The sequence below is a fragment of the Aythya ferina genome, assembly GCF_964211825.1.
Source record: "Aythya ferina genome assembly, chromosome: 4".
In the NCBI taxonomy this organism is placed as follows: domain Eukaryota; kingdom Metazoa; phylum Chordata; class Aves; order Anseriformes; family Anatidae; genus Aythya; species Aythya ferina.
The window spans coordinates 7,782,248-7,802,890 of NC_140300.1; the positions used below are offsets into that span (position 1 = coordinate 7,782,248).

The 20,643-nt window shown below is 42.2% G+C and overlaps 1 protein-coding gene across 3 annotated transcripts in view; it reads right to left on the reverse strand.

The window, feature by feature from the left end:
• FAM53A (family with sequence similarity 53 member A) overlaps positions 1–20,126 on the reverse strand; it is a 68,984-nt gene extending 48,858 nt beyond the window's left edge. The window contains exon 1 of one of the 3 annotated variants that reach the window (XM_084518829.1): positions 20,054–20,126. The gene's annotated coding sequence lies outside the window, so the exon portion shown is untranslated. Of the gene's footprint in view, positions 1–18,834; positions 18,884–20,053 lie in introns of those variants that run through there. The other 2 variants (XM_084518831.1, XM_084518830.1) reach the window with 2 other exon arrangements.
• Positions 20,127–20,643: the final 517 nt, after the last annotated feature.

A 20,643-nucleotide genomic window follows, 5' to 3' on the forward strand; every position in this document is an offset into this window, starting at 1 on the left:
TCCACACTGTTCCTTAATAACTAATTAAATAACTGGTAGTAGCAAGAGAAAAAAATCACTTGAGTCCATGACCCAAGTTAAACCCATCTTAAACTTTAAGATATTAGTGGTATTAATGATACTGTTAGATTATCTTTTAAGCCTGCTGCCTCTGAGTACGTCCTCAAATATGATTTCATATGCTAGCCATACATTATTTCACCTTGTCAGTTGTGTTGGTCTCCCATTAGCCTCAGAGCTATCCCCAGAAAATCTTAGTTTCTGTTCATCTTTCATCCTCACTTACGCCTAGCTTCATTTACTACAAGACACAATGCTTACAAACATTCATCTACAATACATGCTACCCAGATTTCTGGAGTCTCCATTGGTCTACTTTTACTGAATATATCCTATCTTTCCGGAAAGCACCCAAAGATTTGAAATATTTCACAGAATCACAGAATCACAGAATTTTCTAGGTTGGAAGAGACCTCAAGATCATCGAGTCCAACCTCTGACCTAACGCTAGCAGTCCCCACTAAACCATATGCCTAAGCTCTACATCTAAACGTCTTTATTTACCACATCTTGTTCTGAAATTACACCAAGTCAAATATCAAAAGCACAAGTTCATGTTCTGTGGTAAAAATTACATGAACCCTTTCCAAAGTAAGCATCTGCCATGGAAAGTGTGATTCATGAAATGGTAAGCAAGTTGAAGGACAAATGTGCAAACAAAACGGTACAGTGTATTATAATGCAAAGGGACTTCTATGTCCCTTTTAAATCTGGTCAAGTTTCAACTAGATCTAGAAATTCCCCAATAAAAGTGGAAAAAAGGCTGACTGGAGGTCAAAAATTGTCTTTATACAGACTGAATATACACTGAAACCAAGGAACTCAGTAACTGGCACAAAGGCTGTCAAATTCATTTTGAGGATTAGGATTTCTGCAGCTAAGAGGCTACTATAAAGAAACAGCTGAAAAGTTCAGCAGGTGTTTAATTACTAAGCTTCAAGCTTTTGAGTTTTTCCCCACAAAGGAAAGAAAGCAAATCCAATAAAGCTATCAAAAACAGAGTAGGAACAAGGTTTTGATCGGTTAACTATAATAATGTATTTGTATTTTGCCTAGTTCTTCTAATCTTCAAACATTTCACTGGAAAATTAAGTGTGCATAACACCAAGTAAAATAAGAAAAGAGATGCAGGAGTATTAATCTTCAGTTAACAAGCCAACACATTCAGTTGCATGAGAGGATAATGGGGAGGCACAGCGCTTTCAGATTCAAACTGAATTACCATCCACATTTTTAAACCTTGCCAGATGCTGAAAGTAACACTCCAGAGCTGCAACTGTTCAGGCCCTTTCTGGGGGTGCTGTGCTCTCTTCTGGAACACAAGCAAAATGAAGAACCCCAAAAATGCTTCTCATTTTAACGACTCAGTTGTATTTCATTTTGTGTTAAAATGAGACATGCTCCATCAAAGAGGTTCTACTGCTCCTCCCATCAGGGCATTTCATTTCTCAATGAAAAGGTAACACTAATCAATTATACTAATATAATACTAAGCACAAACTAAGATTATGAATTTTAGTTCAGATCAGAAGCATGCTTTGGAAGCCGATTCCACATTTTATAGATGAAAGCTGTTCTAGGTTGCACTTTGATATACCTTGACATGCCTTAGCCACCACCACTCAGCTACGCAACTGCCAACACGTTGCCTCCTCTGGCTATTTGTCACCCCCAGCATGGCACAAGTCTTTGTGCTACTACAGAGAACTAAATCAAGGCATTTTTACAGCTGGATAAAAAAAAAAAAAAACACACTTCCTCTTCTCTGGTAAAGAAGGTTTTCCAGCTGGATCAGTTCCCCAGCCTGGTTTGCCATGAACTGGACACAAATGCCTGTGTGGGCATGCTGTGGGAAGCTGACACTGCTGACTGAGGTTCCTGCCCAGCTACGGGTTCAGAGAGAATAATAGGAAAGCTAGATGACATTAGCATTTTCCACACCGAGCCAAACAGATTATCCTGTAGCTAGGAATTAGCTCTCCCCTTCCAAAGCAAGGTTTGAACACTTTTAGCCCTGGTTTTCCAATTCATACCCCTTTGACCAGCCCAACCAAGCACAAAGCGATGTGAGGCCTGCCCTGCAGCCTCAGCAGCCAAAGGCCTAGCTCCCTGGAGCTGAGTTACTGATGCTCCACAAGGAATTGCTTCTCTTATTTTCGCTAATATTGGCTATTAATTAGTAAACAGGAGACTTTTACAGGTCACTCTAGCATCACTGTGTTGTTATTTTAAGGCTTCGTTAATATATCTGTACTACAGTATTTTCAAGTCTTACAAGACCTTGACCCTGAATACCTTCTACCTTCCATACGCTACAGAAAGCTCATCATGGTATTTTTGCATTTTTGGGTAGCTTTCTTGTTTGTTTAAAAATCCTCTACTGTGGTATGTATTTAATGTACCCACATAGAGAGTAAGCTGTTCATTTTACGTACTTTTTCCAGCCATGCTCTTCTCAGAATCGTTTAAAGGCAGCTAACTTTCATTTCCAGTCTCTCCTTATAATGCCCTTTACACTCATCAGGCTGAATCCCTCTCAAACTGCTTGGCACTTCAAACTAATTGGATTTTCAGTAATAGGAAAACCCTTTGACCATCCTTGTTAGGGAAACGTGGATCCTGCTGCATTTGCATTTCTTCAGCTGCTTCACAGCACAGCTCTTAGTACAATCGAGTTTTGTCTGCCATTGCAACTGCATGCCCTGCTTCCTATGCAAGCCACAAGCACACCCAAACATGCATCTCTCTGCCGTCACCAACACTAGACAGGTAGTGTCTGAACTTGCCTGCCTCAGCTGCTGAGACCCTCCAAGCCTCAAGGTAATAATAGCAGCTCCTGGAGGTCCAAATTGGATCAGGTCCTACAAGATTACGGCCATCCTTTCCTTAGCACACCATCCTTTAATGGAGCCTGATTAGGTAAGAAGTGAGAAAGCTGAGCCATCCAAGACAAATATGCATGACAAAAGGCATTAGCCTCCCTCTGTCCTGGAAAAGACTTCATTTTACTGGGATGGCCCTAAGCTAGGGGGTGGGAGGTGAGAGAGGTGGAGGTAGAGAAGTTGTTTTCATTGCTAAAAGACAGACTAATGGAGAGGAATAAAATGAACGGGATACAGAAAGACTCCAAATATAACAGCAAGCCAAAGCTAACATTCCTCAGAGATTGAGAATGAGCTGTGATGGAATCAGCATCACCATTATCTCCGACTTAACGTTCCGTGGTACAACACAAATATTCTTAAGTCTGAGAAGAATGCACTTTGTTATTGTACGGTACTAAAGAAGAGAGGTTTTATTATTTTATTTCTATAGTACTATTGAAGAAAAGAGGTTTTGAGGTTTTATTTCTTAAATTTTAGGCACAAGTAGTAATGCCTTGCAACATCTCTGCCAAAATTAAGGGCAGAGAAAAAACTGCGCATGCCACAAATTCTGCATCTCCTCAGTGATGTCACCAGGGTCTTTTTTGGGAAAAATACTAAAAATACAGATTCTCCCCCACAGTCAACTGGAGGATGCCAGAGGCTCATCCAATTTGACAACCTACTTTCAAAGCGATGAAAAGTCCTGTTGAAGAAAATAAAGCCAATTCAAAAAAATCTCTTCTTGGCTCTAGGAGAACAAGGCAGCCAGACTCATTTCCAACCCACTCCTACTCCTCTGCATCCTGCAGGACACAATGTTCCAGCAACAGCTCATCTTGCTGGGAAAATTTACATTTGTTTGAAACACTTCTAACAATTTCTTCTCTGTCTCTGGAAGTTCCATCTTGGATAAAGAAAAGATCACAAGATTTTAGATGATTTCCCCATAACACTAATGTAGGTGTTTCTTGATGGTTGTAATTCCACAGTTCTGCCTATGGGACTAATACTGCCCAATGAGAGTGTAGGTCATTACCTTTTTTCTGTTCCTTCATATTATTTCCTATTCTTTGTTCAGAGAGCTACATGGAGCCCTTATTACCAGCAATCCCATAAAGACATACTTAGCCAGCTCCCAGCAAAAGAAAAGGATTAGTTAGAGTCAAAATTCCAATTCGGATAAGTAGGTCCTTTAAAATATTATCTCTGCTTCAGCAAGCCAAAGCAGCTAATCACCCCAGCAGTACTAACTCCAGATCTAGATGGTTTTGCTACTAGACTCCAGATGAAAGATGCTGTGATTTTTGCCTCCTGGCACTTTCCACAGCATCCAGGAAACATTTCAGAATTGTAACATCACGCAAAAACAATCAAGTTTTAACAGAACATTGTCTGTCCCATCCCAACTTAGTCTTGCTTCAAGCATAACTACAAGACCAGTTTTTTTTAGAAAGTGTTAAACTGATACTTTATGACATCTGAAAGAAACTACATAATATCTGGTTTCTTGCAATGCAAAGTTCTGCCTTCCAAATGAAAAGAGCACAGTCTACTTTTAAAATGACACATTTACCACAGTGCTAAGAGGTTCACAGGGAGGCTAAGCATTCCTTGTAACATAAGTCTATTATTAACAACTTTTAGCCCAGAAAGGTTCTTGATAGCACGCATTTCAGGAAAATTTGGACTTTTGCTCTTTTTAGCACTAATCTGCAGTGGTTATTTTGAAGCCTTCCAAAATTCCAAGTCAAGTCTAAATTAGTGCTTTAATTAGAAAGCTTCCTGCAACTATCAAACTATTCATCAGCATTTCAGGGGGACAGGTACTAGAGGTGAGCACCCCAATTTCCAGGTTATTCTAGTATGCTATGCTTAAGGGGTCCTCTCTTTGTATACAGTTAACTAGCACCCTGTTGTGCTGATGATTTCTGAGGTACTCTACAAAAAGTAGAAAAATAGTGTTAGATTGATAAAGTTACATTTCTGATCCAAAGGGGGGTAAAGAGTATGGTTTATAACCATAGTTTGTAATCTATAAAAATCATTACACAACTGTCTAGCAATCCTGTTTAAACAGTAGTGCTCCCTGAAGAGTTCAAATGTGACAAAAAAAGGCAAGGACCAACACTACCCCCTACACATGCTAGAATTCAGAACGAAGCCAAATAAGTTAGTTCCAACATTTACAATTCAGAGATTTTTTTTAAAGACTAAAAAGATACTTCTTGAGCTACAGAATCTCTCAGCTTTCTCTATACAATTCTTTTGTAAGTCAGTTTTTATTAGAAGAAAGCCTCAACACTATGAGGTGTTCAAGCCTGGATTATGGTTGCCACAACTCCACCAGAAAACCACAAAAAAAAAAAAAGGACAAGAAAAATATGCTAGAAGGCATCCTTTATATTAAAAGATGGACACTAGACTCAGGTTTCATAAATATTCCACACTCAGGAAGCATAAGCAATATAAGGAGCTCAAAACAGTCCACAGAACATACCTCACTTAACATGCAAGACAGGACTGTATTTTAGCATCCTAAGGCTGAAGAACTAGGATTTGGATTGTTATTGCCTCCAGTGATAAAAAAATAAATACTAGGTCCACTTGCCTCAAATGCAAAAAGTCATAACGAAGCCCACAATTTCACTGCATTTGGATCCTAAAGCATCACCTTTCTAACACCAGCTGGTCACTGAGACAGCTCTGACAAAAATACGAACTGTTACTAAAATAAGACCGCATCCCATACATTTATTTATACTCTAAACCCCACACTTCAGATGTGAGAGTTCCTATGAGGAAGGAGCAAAGCCTAAACCATCAAATTCAGCCTTTGGACTCTTACTTAAAATGCAACATGTTTTGGCAAATCCTCTGAACTCAAAGGGAACAAGAAGTACTCAGAGTTTTCTGATTGAAAAAACAGACCTTGTTCAAAGGCTCCCATGTGAGATGGAGAAAAATCTGCAAGCAGAAGCACCAGAATTAAACTAAAAAGAATATCCTGGCTTAAGGTGGTGGTTTCCAGTTTGCAAAATTCACAGCCAGATGATGTGCTGGAGAGAGGTTAAAGGTGATACTTCAGCACAGACTTTCTCCTTCACAGGCAGGATCCGTCCAGCTTGGACAAGAAATACATAGAAAAAAGGCCTAAAACTGTTTTCATAAAGTTTGATTTAGAAATGGAATATTTTACTCTTTTACAAAATGAACTGTTGTCTGTAAGAAATACTACCCTTCGTTTCTCAAGTTACTATCAGGTGGTTTGGGTTTATTTTTAAATCAGGAAGAAAGTCTCTTTCCAGAAAGGAGAAGGAAGGGCGAAGATGGGGGATGTTATGAAACGTATTTCTCAAAACAATGGAAGCAGGGGTGAAGTAAGCTCAAGAGACTTTTTCCAGGTCATATGGTAATGTATCACCACATAAAACTAAGGTGAAGAACTCAACCCAATGCCAAAGGTTAAAGCTTTTATTATTGCCAGCTTACAGCAGTATGAAGTCTCAGTCTCCCAGATTTAAATCCGTCTTTCAGACTTGAGGAAGACAAACATTCACCTCACAGATGTGATGTTATCCCCCATCTTTTGAAGTATCTTTGTCAGACAGGAGAACAGATGAGCTGTGCCTTGTGTCTGATCCCATACCAAAATGGGTCTGTTACTTATGTTCTCTATTTCTAAAATAATGTACCCCTATTTAAATACAGGCAAGGCTTCCATTAATTTTGCTAAAGGATTTAAGTATCATTTTGCTAAAGGATATGTATATCTATGTTTGGAGTTGCATTTGAATTTGCTATCAGCGTTAGCCCATGACCTCTCACCTCCCTGTGATGTGCAAGCCTGACTTTTTCCTCCTTCTCAGCACGACTGCAGAAAGCACGGACACAGTCCCATATAGTGCTGAGGAACAGGAAGCCTGCTCCACTGAGGCTTTTACACATGAACTCCAAGCCCTTTGCTCCAGCTATAATTATGAAATAATGACTGTTAGCACATTCAGTTTAAGACCGTGCTAGCTCAAACTAGATATTATTGCCTGTTTAAGTAGTTCAAATCAAAACCTAGTGGGCAAGCACCACTTAAAGAGCATTACTTTTACTTACAGTCTGTAACATTGCTGAAAGCTTCGAGCTCAGGTCTTAATTTCCCTCTCCACATAGTGTTTGTAGAAGAATCCTGTTTATTCTATTTAAAAAACAATGGATCAAGCATACAATGCACCTAGTAAGATACAAAACTGAGATTCACTACAATTAATTTATACAGTTTTAGTGCTTGAAGAAATACGCACACCAACTTAAATCCACCATGCTCCCACTAAAGCAAGTGATGGAGATTACACAAGACATAGAAGACTATTTCACTCTAAGGCTTGTGGAAAGTATTAAGATGAACCAGCCCTACTACTGCAGAACTTGCTTCACTCTGATTAGAGAAAAGGCAGGGGAAAAAATAAAGGTAAGTAATAGTATCACCTACTTCTTTTAGTGATTACACTTAAAATGAGAAGAGTCACACAGGCATATGCTTTAAGAACAGGACTGAAGAACACATAGCACTGACCCCTAACTTGTATGGCAGCGACAGAGTTTGCTGCACACCCATGAAAGACCAAAATCAGTAGTAAGGTGTATTATCAGATATATTAGCAGACCCCATGGGCTTGGTGTTGAGGGATTATGCAGATCTCTCCCATATCCCCTGCTCCCAAAACAAACAGCTATTAAACCTCCTCCTACTTGCCTTCGGGTTCATTCTGAAGCATTTCAGACATCTGGTTCATTTGTTTAAAATAAAAAGCCCAACTAGTAAGTTTGTTTTTATGATCCTGAGTGTGAAATGTTCTTGCTGTAGGCCTCAGGCCAGGTGAAAAACATTTGTGCTGAGATGCTACTTCATGGCATTTCAGAGATCTAATGAGCTGTATAATCTGCGCACAGGGAAGTCTCCCTAACATTAGCCCGCATACAAGCATGAAAGTTAAAAACAAGGAACCTGCAGTAGTCCAAATATTTTCCAGTAAATAGTACAGCTGGTGAATTAAAGATACTGCTAAATTTAGAACTCAAGTGCTTAGCAGTGTTCTGTAAATATCCACGCATCTCAGTGCTTACAACAACATGGAGTGCACTCTCCCCAGCCTCACCACTCGTAATATGGAGAATTAGGACAGGATTTCCCTCGCACAGAGTGCTACACCCAGTTTAGGAAGGCTTCAGTCTTTGTCTCAAAATTACAACTCTCCAGAAGGTCATTTTGTAATTGCACAAAGTGAGCACAAGTACATGTGTATCCTTATTTTAGCAGTTTGTGACAAATACACTGCATTTTCATGTAAACCCCAAAAGTCTAGGAGAAGAAAGCAAGTTACAGGTAGAGATAAGCAACAGCTAAGCCTTCTACAAGCTTGCACACAAGTTATAGCAGAAAACCTTAACTTTAACTTGCGTATCATTTATCTTGAAAGAGCACGGAAATGCACTGAGCAGACACGAGATATGCTGCATAACAAAGCAAGTCCCCTTTCCTGGCACAAACTTGTTCTCCATCATGGCCATCTGTAACTTCTTACTCAAACTAATTAATCTGACAAGAGAGACACCACCTCAAGAGCTTCAGGAGGCAGCACACTGAAAGACCAGGTTTTGTAACACCCATCTTGCTTCCTCTTCCATTAGAGCTCAGAAAAACCCAACATAGTCCCTAGCTTTTAAGCAGTTTGTAACACAGGTGTCAGACATCACATTACAGATACCAAAACTAAATGCTGGCTTGAAGTTGGCATTGCTGGTGCTGCTTACTGTGCTAAACTGCATTTCTTGCCTTGATTTGGTGGTTTTCTACTTCTGTTTTGCACATCCCTGTAAGTTTTTGAATACTGATGTCTCTGAGTAGGTCCATGCTACGTGTATATAGTGCTCTGCAACATGAGCCTTCAGGAACAGTCCACGAATGCTCAAAGCATGAGCAGACCATAAATTAAAGTTCACTATAGTCATGCGATGAAATAAAAAGAAGAAAGCAGTACAGACATTGATATTGCATGCACTTTCAACGTTGAGTTCAGATGGTGCTTGACGTGTAATCACGGACATCGCTCCTGCCATGCTTATTAAGATATTCAATAAAACCAAATTCAGTTGAGCTATGCAGCTTGAGCTTTCCCAGTTCACCAGATCATTCCAAAAGCAAAGGAACTTTGTCCGTGCATCCAGCTGTTCAGTGTGCAATTGAAGGCTGCAATCAGAAAATGCTGTTACAGGCTCAAAGACACAAATGAAGAGGTACCCAACTGCAGCAGGTACTTAGGAAATGCATTTGTAATAATTACTTGAATTGAGTTTCCTGTGACAAAGGAAGTTACACCATGTAAGAGAAGACAGCTATGCCAAGTCAGAGAAAAAAAAAAAAACAGTTGAAAATTAACACCCTTAGAACTTGAATTAGTTTTTTTTCTTTTGCTTTTTAATACTGAAAGACAGCCTGCTGCTTGGTGGAAAATCTCAGGCTCTTCAGTGAGCACTACCTCACCACTATCAGCTGTTTAACAAATGAGTCACTCATTCTACAAGCAAGGTCTGTGCAGAGATTCATTTGCCAAAGTAGATTCTGTGAAGTCTCTAGGACTCCAAATCATGTTTACTCACTCAGTGCAGGGTACCAAGCCCAAACGCAAAACCATATTCCTGTATGGAAAGCTAGTGCACATAAGGTGCCAACCAGTACGTATAAATTATGGGTTGTACTTCACATAGTATAGGGCACAATAACTCAGTTTTATTTGTGTCAAAAAAAGCCAAGTAAGAAGTGAAAGTAGGGGAAGGGCCTTTTGTTCCAGCCTTCACTGATTAGGACATAAGTCTGGCAGCTTTAAATGGTGGCTGGTAAATAGCTTGACTAGCAAGTCAAGCACACATCCACAGGCAGCACTGCGAGAGAGGACAGGAGCAGGAGTGTTTAGAAGGGAAATGTCCCCCTCTCACTTGGGCAACTAGGTTTAGTGATGACTGCGTTCCGACAAGATCAGCTTCTGGTAACCAAGTTGAAGGACAAAACAGTAAAGATTTTATCAGATGAAGTCAACAGCAAGAGAGATGCAAGCTTGTACTTTCAGTTCTTCACCTGAAAACTCTCAGCCGTTCAAATGAGGTCTTTCAATACTGATAAAAGTGTGCTTTTATCTAAAAACACTTTAAAATAAGCCTCTGAAATTACATCTGAGATCCTGGCATCTTCACTCCAGCAAAGGTTAAACATGCCATAGTCTGTATAAGGCAGTAAAACGTTTTCTGCTGAAGTTCTCAAATGCCAAACCACTGAGATAGAGCAAAGTCAACCGCTGAGCACCTGGACCCAAAGAGTATGCCAGTGATAAACAAGCTTTTGACAGCTGCAGCTTATTCTGCAGGTGCAGGAAGCATTTACTTCAGTTTGTTCAGTTTAACAGTTAGTTCAGAATTTACAAATGGGTTTGGTTTTTATCTGATCCTGCTCGATTGAGAAACGGGGAGGAGGGAAGAAAAGACCTCAGTCACCCCCAGCCTTCTCTCCCAAGTTATAAAATCCTGCTGGAAATTGTGCTCACGGGCAGTCAAGATCATTAGGGTCAAATATTGTTTGCAATTCAGTTCATTTGAAACCCAAGTGCTGCTTTGCAATTAATCCAGTTCACTTAATGTAGTTTTAATTCAATAAAGACTTTGTCAAACAAGGTATATTAAATTTAATCTCACTTCCATCTGAAGAATTATGCATGTCTTGCCACATCAGAAAACAGTGAAATTAATCATTTTTTGGTATATATGTTTATATTAAGGCTATCTGCAGTGCACCCTAGAAGACTTCAGCTTAGACTGAATAAATGGTATTCTGCTGCTGAATACACTACAAGAAATTGAGCACCTACACTTAATACAGAAAAGCCTTACACAACCCAGTGTTACCCCACCTTGGGAGAAGCTTTCTGAACACATTTCCCACACAGCTCCCACTGCACCAACCTCAGTTGCAGTTTCCACAGCGAAACTTATCTAACAGCATCACCAACAACAGGATGCATCCAGCTAAGTAAACCTGAAAAAAGCATCCTCCCAACAAAATCCAAGTATCTCAAGTACTAAGGAGCTTGGAGCAATTAATTCAGCTGGAGGTGTTAGAAGCAAGCAAGTAAGTAAATCCCACGCTGGCAACTAACCCGAGGACAGGAACAGGGATATTCCTTACTGTGAGTGCACAAATGCTGCATGTAAGCACGGTGTTATTCCCCATTTTACACACACCCCCATTCCCAGCACACCACCACCTTTTTGAGGGAATATTTCTCAGTTCTACTACTCCACAGCAAAAAAAAAAAGTTTGGGGATAACAGCACAGAGCTGTTTCTATATTAGCAGTTTGAGGAGGTAATGTAGTGATTTTATTTTAAGCTACTGTTATGCAAATAAACAAAATACCCTTATTTTTAAACATAAAACCTATATATTATTTAATCAAAATACAAATATTTATTAACTACCTCAGCTATATTTAATAAACATTTCACCATCCAAACTGCATTCAGCCCTGAACTCCAAGAGATGTCGCCTTACTTCTGGCAGCACACTGGGGGTTAGAAGTGATCACTGAAGTGATCTTAGCTAGTATTGTACACACAAACATGAAACATTTTTGGAGAATAATTACCAGGTTTTTTAAGCCTCCTCTTAAATTTAAGACTGTAGCATAATCTAAGGAGACAGACATCCATCCTTGGAGCATGCAATGGTAAAAAAACAAGAAATAACTACACCTTGTAACCAAATACATCAAAATTTTAATTGTACTTGACTATATCCGGGTGATGAGGACAAACTGCTGCACATGTAGAGACCATAAACAGTGCAACGATTAGGGCAAAGCTGATGAAGTAGCTGGAAACAGGGATGCAGATTACTTCAAAGGCTTACAGAGACTGGAAGAACAATGAGAAGTACTTCCAGAGCTGCGTCAAACAACCCTAACAGAGACAAGACTCACAGAAGCCCTCCTCTATGAAGTACAAGATTCCCTATGTCAATCAGGTTAGGATTTAACAAGGCAGGAGAGATGTCATGAGAGCTAAGATTTTAAAGAGAAAGTTACCCCCACAGAGAAGTCAGCAAATGCTTAATCCAAGAAAAGTACCTTAAAAAGTTAGCCCCAAGTAGTGGGGCTTATTCTTCAATGCCTAGCTTGTGATGCAAGAGGAATTCAGCTAAATAATGGGAAGCTTAAAACAACCGTAACTACAGATGACTTCAGAGCGACTCTACAATACCTGGAATTATTTGCAAGATACCAGAATTAGGCTGGTATGTGGTAGATTTGAGCCCACACAGCAACAGATCACTTTTTAAAAAAAATAAAAATTTGGACATCAGTTTCAGAAGCTTCCTCTCATCCCAGTTGTGCCTTCAAAATAAAGTTAAATTCATGTGACTGGTCTCCAGCCCCCTGGATTTCAGCAGATCCCCAGGGGAAGGGGTGCAGGGAACCTGATATAAGTGCTGTGACATCCCTGTATTGGGGCTTAGTTGAACACTTCAGTTCTTTGAGTTCTGATGCTGGCAAGCAAGTAAAGGCTTTACAGTGAGAGCAGCCTTGTTGGATAGCCACGCTCAGAGAGCACAGCGGTGCATGGGGGAACACATCAAGCAGGAGACCAAGTCACTGATTTCACTGCCAGCAACAAATGAGAAAGAGTGGGCTTGAGACAACAGGAGAAGGGTAGGAAGAACCGCAAGGCAATTACAATTCTGCACAACTGACACATTGGGAAGCTGTTGTGGAAGGTATCAGGTACAATTATGGAAGATATGTTCAGGCAGCATTACCCAACTAACCAAGCAAACAGTAAGGTGAGTTCCTCATAAGGAAGCTGTTGGCTATGCTGGATCAACAAGCTGACCTTGAAAGCATGTTGGGCTGCTGCAATGAAGTCTAATGCATGGTAATGCATCAACAAGCATGCCAGCTGCAGGGCCTATGAAAGTCTTTTTACTCCACTCAGTAGAGGGAAGCCTCAGCTGGAGCACAAAGTTGGGCTTTGAGCACCACACTTGAAGACCAGTGTGAGCTAACTTGGGTGCTTAGAAAAGAACAAGAGTAATTAGAGCTGAAAACAACGTGGCCTCTTGGGAAGCCGGCCTTACTTAGGTCAACAGCATCACAAGGCAAAGACACAAAGACAAAACACAAGAAAACAGGAACACAACAAAAAACAGTTCAAATATTTTTAAAAAATTACTACAGGGAAAATAGCTGTCCCTCATGCCCAGGGTATTAGGCAATAAGCTTGAGCTGCAGTGACAGAGATGCCTAGTTCCATATTCAAAAGGAGATTTAATGCCAAGGACAGCAAAATGCTGAATTGGAGAGAAACTTGAGCTCAACTTCTCTTCTGAATCACATTAGATGCATAATACTGTCACAGGGCAGTAGGCTCACAACCAGCCCACATCCTTTTCAGCCCTTTTTAGGGCTGCATCAATTTCAAGCTACAATACTGTCTTTGCTCATCATCCAACAGATGGGGTTTATTTTGAATGGGCTAGAAGTCAGCCTTGATTTTTCAAACAGATTCCATTAGACATTTCTAACTTACCATTTGCTTGCCTAGGTGAAGTTCAGCGTACAACAGAAGAGTCACACCTGCCTTATACCTTCCTCATGCAGAAATAAATCAAGTCTAGTTATCTCCCACAGCAGTATGAGAATTTCATCAACATTAAGTATCCTGTTGGTATTTTCTGCTCTGGCCAACAGAATCCAAAATCAGATGTCTCCAGGACAACGCGTACTTACCCTGCTGACAACCTAGAACTAGCATTTTGGTGATGTACGAGCTTCCATTGATGTGGTGTCACAAGGCATCCTCACAGAGCACACGCACACACCTTCCACTACAGCTGTAGCCTCAGGCCTGGTTGCAGCTTCCTGCCTATGGAAAGTGCTGCATGCAAACCAAGCACTCCAAAATAAAAACAGATCCAAAATCCTGCAGACATGGAGCTGATGCAGGGAACATTAGTTACAGCCAGTCAGAGGAAGTCTGTGCCTGTAATAAGTTACACGCTCACATTTCAACTGCAAAAAAATCAAAGCTGTGAAGCTGGAAAAAGATGAAACTGGGGAAAAAAAAAATGAACCAAGTGCTCAAGCACAAACAAGACACCTAGGAAGCACACACACAAAATACCATGTTTTTTTCTTCTCTGTAATCGTTCCAGTGTACAAATAGTTCTCCAGGTACTAGTCTGATTTGCTTAAATGCCATTTTTCTGAACAGATTTTTGTGAAACATGAGAGCAGCAACGGTCCACCTTGCCCTCCCAAGAGTTCAGAAATTTCTTATTCAAGTACTGGAACAGACAGCCCTGGTCAGGATGTAGTGCTAATAGAAGATGCAAGGACACATAGCTAAGCTGAAGTGGACTACCACACATACTGAGAAGTGAGCAGCCTAACCTTAAAATTCACAGCAGTATCTTCTAACCAGCTCTGCCTTTCAACAGCCCCTTAGAGCAAGCCCCAGCACTTCAGTTTAGCACCCCTCAAGATACCAACATGTATCAAATTCATCAAGATTTACTTCAAACCCCTTTTCAAAAAATGCAAAGATCAAGTTTTGGGTACCCACGCTCTTTCCCCTCCCCACTTGAAGAGATATATGCCATGTTTTAGCCAATGAGGGCAGTAGTTATTCAATGTTTTCGTTACTCCTCTCTCCTCCTCACTAAATATCGTATCAAATTATGCTGTGGAGCACAGCAGCAGTCTTAGAGCATGCTTACACATCACTATACTCAATTCCAAACTGGACAATGAATGATCATTTGCCACTAGTATCAGCCTGGGATAAGCAAAAAGGTTACTGCTTCATTTAAAAAAAAAAAATAGGATTTTAAGATTCTAAATGTCAGTTTATCAAAAAAACTACAGGCATACACATCAATCCCAGGTACCTAAGTACATCCCTTCAAAACAAACCACACCCTCAAACAGCACACAGAACAGATGTCTCCTACGTTATGACAGCAAAGCTGCTTCATGCCATGATGTGAAAATCACCTGCAGCCTCAGTGGCTGTCTTTGTGTTGACTAAGGAACACCGAGCTGCCAGAGCCAGCACCCTGCAGATCCAGAGCCATCCGGCCTCAAGCACATTTCCACAACTCTGGGTTTGAATCATGTTCTGCATCGTACCACAGACCCCAAGCAAACAAACCAGCCTTCTTCACATCCTGCACGTGACTTCTGGGCTCTAGGAGTTAATACTGCAACAGGGTTTGATCGAGAAATGACATATGGGCTTTTTGCTTCTTCCTTAAATACGTGAAGTTCTCATCCCTCTAAAAACAAAATAGGTCAAATCAACAGAAACCTCAAAGAAAGGCAAGTGCATTTGTCAGTGGGAAAATGGGGAGTGAAAGGAAGCAGTGGCCTTTAAAAGAATTTGCCCTATATCCAAACTTTGATGGGTAGAATAAAGAACCCAAACATCACAAAGTATCCACTAGTAACCATACAAAATGTGAGCAAGATAAGAACACTTTACTACTATGAAATCTAAAGCCACAATTAAGGCAAAAAGTAATATATGCACAGAGTACTGAAATCAAGGATTTAGTTCCATTTACCTCAACATAAGCTGCACGGAGAAAAGTTAAACATGCTGTAATAATAATTTGAACTGCTCAATTAAGTTAAAAAACACATTTACCATACAAATTAAAAAAACCTCCCAAACCCCTCAAAGGCATTAAAGCTGTTCAGTGTTATTTGAGATGCAAATTACAGACCTGAAGTTAATATAACACCAACAGAAGTTCCTATTATTCCTACTCATGGCTCAAGGGGAGGTGACAGTAGAAAGGAGCCACAGCCTTGTTGTACAAGGTCTCCTTAGGACGGTAGAGGAGCTAGTTTGTTTTTAAAGATAACTCACTTTAGCTTTTACATAGAAATTGCCAAATTACAACTTATCTTTCGTAAACCTGTAAGTCTTAAATGCATTAAGAAATGCAAGACAGCTCCCTGGGCCAGCTGGGGGCTATTAAGGAGAAACAAGGATTATTCAGGAAAAAAATGAATTCAGATTCTGCCTTCCTGCATCGCAGATCTCAGCACAGAAGTAAAGGTATAGACAGTGCTGCTGCAGTTATTTCATCAACCCTTTCCTGTAGCAGCTGGGTTCCAATTTTAAAGCTCAGCAAATGCAGGAACAGCTTTCTTCCATCTCAGATGCCTTTCCCACAACGACACACGTTTCTGCCTATACAGAGACAGTTTTGCAAATGACACTTCTAATGACAGCTCCAGGCAAAATACTGTTTGATTTCACACTCCTAGCTCCATCTGCAGACACACCTACACACGCTGAAGGGCAATTACCATCGCTGGCACCGGGCAAGGGTCTCTGAGCGCCTCCAGAGCTCTAGGCCTGCAATCTGATGCACCACTGCAAGTATTCTTCCCTGCACTTAAATACAAGAGGTTAATTTTCATGGGAACTTCAATCAGTGCTGTCATACCAAATTCAGAGCAACGATGCTAGCATTAGGTAATCAGAACCCTTGATCTTACCGCTAGCATCAACAAGCATAGCGTTAAGTGATGGCCTGCATTTCAATAAAATATAACCAAGTACAAACAGCAGAAAGCCAATGATATATTTTTTATATAATTCGGTACTTTTTCTTTATATAAAGTAACTTGAAGACTTTATGCATTCTAAAGCATGATCTTCAACCGTTTGCATAAAGAAATATTGCTGTCAGTAAACCAACGGCCGTAACCCAGATCACACATGCAGCAACAACCTGGCCTACTACCTCACCCCAGCCTGTCAATTAGCAGAAGCAGGGCCTTCAGAAGGCATCTCTGCCCACTACAATGCATTAAGTCACGAGTTTCTTGCCAGCTTGTCGATGACATCATTTTCCCAAAATGACTGAAACAAAAAAAACAGCACACGTAGTAAAATAAAAAAGGCAATATTAAAGAGATAACAGTTAGCTTGATTTTAGATTTTTCTATGCTTGCAGAGTAGTGCACTACCCAGCCATATCACAGAAAAAAATGTAAAATAGGTCTAGAGTTAAAAACATAGCCCCCACCTCCCTTTTGAGAGCAACTGAAACTCCTTAAAGAAGGCCATTTTCTGGAAAATTGACTGGTTTTATACAGACTGCCTCACTGGATTGCAGTATTTCACTGATGGCACAGATCTCGTTAGCCACATCTAAAGTGAAGTTGTCAATGGCCATCTCTCAGGCATGCAGTCGATCGATTCAAACAACTTACCTGCCAGGAAGCCATCAGGCAGTACACTACACTGACTCCAGGTAGCTGATTTCCTAGCCTTGAATTTCCTCCCCGCAATTAACGAGAAGGCTACCTACCATTCACTCATTCAGGAGTGTTCCTAAAGCCCTCACAGCTTTGGGGTTGCCACCTCCCAGTAAGCTTTTATTCTAGGTTATATGAATAACAGGAGTTGCAGCTATCCCTATAGCAAACAGGAATTTAAGTCTTCTACCGAAATATGAACTTAAATGTAATTTTTTCAATTTCTGTAGGTTGTACAAGACTAAAGACTAGGTCCTATGAGCATTTTAGCTCCAAGATAATTTTTACATTAACTAGAGATCTCAAGAATGTAATCTAAAAATAGCCCAACGAGTTTATTTTACAGAAATAAAGTTTCAAACAAGCAAAGACTTTTCCTAAGAAAAGCTCAACTTGTATGCTTGCAGACAAGAAGGAAACTCACTATTGCCAGGAGGCAAAACTGCTGTGTATATTACCACCTCCAAACTATGCAAGAAGAAATGAAAACCACAACATAAATACTAATACTTTCCCTTAAAGGTTTAATAAGGCTTCTTACTGCTATTTAAGAAGGCTCAAAGCAAAACCAGAAAGGACAAATTCTTAAAACAAAAACTCAGAGCCAGTAACTAAGAAGTGTAGGGGCAAAAAAAAAAAAAAAAAAAAAAGAATCATGTTTGGAAAGTTTTAAGTACACATGTTTCTAAAGGGAATAATCTATCAAACCACAGGAGGTGACTAGAACTGCCATCATCACTGCTAGCACAAAGGAATGTAGATTGGGGGGAGGCAATAGAGGAAGGGGGAGAAAGAAGAGGGAAGGGAAAAAGGGCAAGGAACTAAAAGAGGGAGCTACAATAATGGTTACCAGACTCCCAAGGAATTCCTATAGGAAAAGAATAAATCCTACACAGAGAAATAAAACCACCCAAAATAAAACAGCTAATGCAATATATTGAAAGATCCCTCAATAAAGTTAGGCTTTCAGTTTATTTGCCCACCACATTTCCATAAATTTAGTTTTATGCCATACTCTAAGCCTCCAAAAGCTAACTCAAATGTTACAAATACAAACAGTTCTTCTTCCAGCCTCCTCCTCCTTCCTAATCACAGCAGCCTGCACAACACAGCTTTCAAGAGGAAATAGGGAAGTTTAACTACCCCAAATGTAAAATATCCCCATATAGTGATTTAATCAGCTTTAATTCTTCCACTTAAGAGACAATAACTAGGGGTTACACACTGGCAGGTACAGGCCGCTAGAGGACAGAAAGATTGCCCCAGCACAAGATATCCTCTCAGGATATCATTGGGGGATCCTGCATATCAGTATTTTAAGTTTGTCTAACAGCCAGCTTGCAGTTCTATGCGATGAAGAGCAGTTACTAACACAAATGAGAAGATTAAAAATATTGGACTGAGAGCATTTCCCAGAAATTCCGCATAAATGGGTAGCAAAGTGATTTTTTTAGTTAGGAATTCAATGCTAACCATATGGAAACCACCTCACACAAAACTACCTGGGACGTGTTTTAGATCCCGATACATACCAACCTCCTGCCTCCCTGGAGATGTCTGCCAGGCGTTCTCAGCAGTCCCATAACTGTACAGACACAATCTCTCCTGCCCTGATTATGAGCACTGCACCTCCAATAACAGCAGATCTCAAGTCACGCACCGCGATAGGAAAGTTCTTTTTTTTTTTTTTTTTTTTTTTGCCTTTCAGGAAACGCTGCCCTCCAGATTTCATAACCCTGTCTCGAAGCGCGCAGCCTATTCACAATTAAAACCCACAGAAGAAATATTTCAGCTTGCCACAACATACAGAAACTTCCTGCTCCTTGCCAAAAAAGCCTGCGATGGAAACATTTCTCTAGCAGCCCGCATCGGAGGCAAGGCGAGGGCTGCAATAACTGTTCTAATTTTAATGTAAGCACAGCGGACCAGAAAATAGACGTGACCAGCTGGCTCAGCTCATCCCCGGGCCTTGGTGTTGGAAGTCGGTGCCTTATCGGGGCTGATTTGGGTTTGTGAAAGGACCCCAAAAGTTGGGGTGCTGTCACCCAGAGGGGTTTCGGTGGGGGCTGCCTTTAGGGTGCGTGGTTTGCCTGCAGGGAAAAGGGCTCAGCCTCAAGAGCCCTACCACAAGGGCGATGCTAAGGGGTGCCGGGGGTCACCTGCACCACCCAGCCCCTCTGCTTTTTGGGGGATCTCCCCCCATAAAAGCCCTAATTTCCCCCAAATCGGGTAAATCCAGGCCTCCTTGCGGGCCGTGCAGGCAACGGGGCCGTTGCTGGAGCCCAACTGCCCGAACAAAGCCGCGCTGCTGCCCGGGCAAGAGCTGGCATGGCACAAAGCGGCGATTTAGCGGCAGATCTCAGGAATTAGGTTATTTTTTTAAAATCTTCGAGGCATCGTGGCGCTGGGGGGGGGGGGGTACCCGTGATGGTTGGGGTGCGGGGACACCCGGGGGGGGGTCCGCACCCCCACCACGAAGAAGCCCTGCACACCCACATTATCCCTATTAAATAATTTGTTAATTATTTTATTTATTTCTTTTTAATTTTGGGCTTTTCTACCCCCCTTCCCCCCCCCCAACACCATGAAGCAGCCGAGGCCTCGCCACCCGGCCCCCTTCCCCACCAAACTCCAGGCAGCCCCCAGCGCTAACCCCAATGGCCGTTAACGGCCGGCTGCGACCGTTAACGGCCACCAAGGGCTGCACCCCCAGGCCCCCCCCGCCGCCTCTCCGGTTCCCCCCTGCAGCCGGTACCTGCGCCCGACCGCGCCGCCTCCCCTCCGCCTCTGGCCCGAGCTCCTCAATGGCAATTGAACAAAACACAGCTGGCCCCGCCCCCTCCCGCCGCCCGCCCGCTCCCATTGGTTGCCGCGCCCGCCCGCGGACCTTTCACCCGCCCTGCCATAGGGCGGCGAGGCGCGGCGGCCCCGCCCACACAGGGGCCGCGCTGCGGAGCGAGGCGGGGAGTGCGCACGCGGACTACAGCCCCCAGGAGGCGTTGCGGCGGCGCGGTTCCCTTCCCTCATTGGCTGAGCCGCTGAGGGGGGGGAGACCCATTACGTCATCGCGGCCCCGGATGGAGCCGCAAGGAGGGCGCGCGTGGCGCAGCGAAGCCTGGCGGGGCGTTCTGCGCATGCGCAATGTCGAGGGGCGGGGCGGGCACCGCCGGCCCCGTCATGGCGGCGGGGCCGGACTCTGGGCAGGGGGGGCGGCTCTTGAGGTGGCCCCGGGGGGGCGCAGCCGGGGCTGGGCGGGCACGGAGGGAGCGGGCCGGGCACCGCGAGGCTCCCCCCGCTTTTATTTCGGGTCCTTCCCGGCGGTGGTGCCGCGTAACGTGGGGCTAC